Here is a 1,868-nt window from a genome sequence, read left to right on the forward strand (position 1 = left end):
GTATTAAGCAAATAAAAAAATGTTTCAGACAAAACTTATGTATTTTTAACGTGGAATGCGAATCTGTTATAAAAAGTGGGGGTTCCCATTTTAGATTTTAAAGTTGTCCCCCGCCCCACCCACAGGGGTGGGGGTGGGGGGGTCAATTTTGGTATCATTCGATAGCTCTTTCAAAAATAGGAAATACGTGTTTTTCCGTTTTCCAATCCACCCACAATTTCTCGGGATATTCAACCGTTCCGGGACTTTTAGACCACCCTGTATGTATATATACAATATACATGCAAAGATATATTTAACGTATGCAAAATATGGTTTTTGCTTTTTTACGTAGAATTGTAATTTGTGAGATATATTGAAAAAAGAAAAATTGCACATTGAAGACGTCAACATCCTGTTTGTCGCAAAGTAGAACATGCGCAAGCTGTAACAGAATTACAAAGTGTGCTCATTTATAGTTATTTAGTATATTAAATGCGGCCATTTTCGAAATGGTAAATCATAGAAGGTATCGTAAGCATAAAGCAATTTCAACACAATTTCGAGAACAAACTTTGTAACGCGTCATATTGGAATCATCTGTAAGTCTGTCATCACGGTCAATCAAATTTTCACAATCATTCACAATCAAATTTTCAAAATCACAATCAAATTTTGTATTGGTCCTGTTTTTATTGGTTTTTATTCAGTTCATAGATTATATATAATTATTTTAGAAAAATTTTAAGGGTATAGGTAATAAAAAATTCAAGTATCACATATTGAGTCTTAAAGACGTAACTTTTTTAAATAAAATTATGCATTTTTAAGTAGATTTTACAGATATTTATAGTTTTTAATATTACAGTAAATATTCGTAAGAAATGACACCTACTGACCAGATTTGAAGAACATAGAAATGACATAAAAAAAGACGAAAGCTGTCACTCTGTAGGTAGTGAACACCGCGTATTACATGATCACGAGTTCAATTAGTTGAAACCAAGAATTTTGCATAGCGAGCGCCTCAGGAGAAAAAGAGAAGTTGTCGAAACGTTCTTTATCAAGAAAACCGATAACGCGTTAAATTTACTAACAGACACGGAATATTTAAATGTAATATATGACTGTGTAATCAAAACTGTATAGTTCGCAATATCACCTTGTATTGTTCCTAAGACATGACTAACAGATCAGTTCGAGCCCAGCAACCACAGTGCTCACACGTATGCCTATATTTTATAATTCGACTCTTATGTGACGACAATGATTGAAACATTAGAAAAGTTGATTAAAGTTACGTTACGGTTTTTAATTGGGATGTAGATATTTCTAGACCTGTGAAGATAGTTCGTATAGAGAGTGATATAATCATGTGAGTTTTATTATGTGTAATATACAATGCAACCAAGATGATTTTACGCGTAAAAGTAAGAGTTAAAAATGTAGAACGTAGTTTTTGCATCACGAAAAAAGTTATTTGGCAAATTGTAAAGTTATTAACATACTTACGTCCGCACTTGATGAAAAAAGATGGACTCTAAATCTCATACCTGTCCTCCCATCTAATTGTAAGCATGTACTTTACAGTACATATACGATTCCACATGGATTTGCAACTTTCTACGTGAAGCAAGATCCACTCCACACCTCAGACATGGTTTGGGTAAGGTGATATCTTACCCATACAGCACAGGTAGATTCTGAGTATATACGCAGTATATCGCAAACGTAGATTGTGTATATTCCATTAATATTCGAAATACGTACCACGATATTTTGAGAATGTACGGAGGATGTTTCTATGTCTGCCCTAGAAGCCTACTCAGTATATACTGAGAATATTTCTTAGCATATCATAAGTAGATATACAGGGTGCTACGCAAGAC

General features: G+C 33.6%; 1 long non-coding RNA gene across 1 annotated transcript; it reads right to left on the reverse strand.

The window, feature by feature from the left end:
• Window positions 1-309: 309 nt before the first annotated feature.
• On the reverse strand, window positions 310-1,847 carry LOC105559516. Its single transcript, XR_001008753.1, has 3 exons — window positions 1,750-1,847; window positions 1,492-1,682; window positions 310-1,317 (listed from the first exon to the last, which is right to left on the reverse strand). It is a non-coding gene; the product is annotated as an uncharacterized LOC105559516 (long non-coding RNA).
• Window positions 1,848-1,868: the final 21 nt, after the last annotated feature.

This window comes from Vollenhovia emeryi, unplaced genomic scaffold (assembly GCF_000949405.1).
Source record: "Vollenhovia emeryi isolate VEMERY1.0 unplaced genomic scaffold, V.emery_V1.0 DF946576.1, whole genome shotgun sequence".
NCBI lineage: Eukaryota > Metazoa > Arthropoda > Insecta > Hymenoptera > Formicidae > Vollenhovia > Vollenhovia emeryi.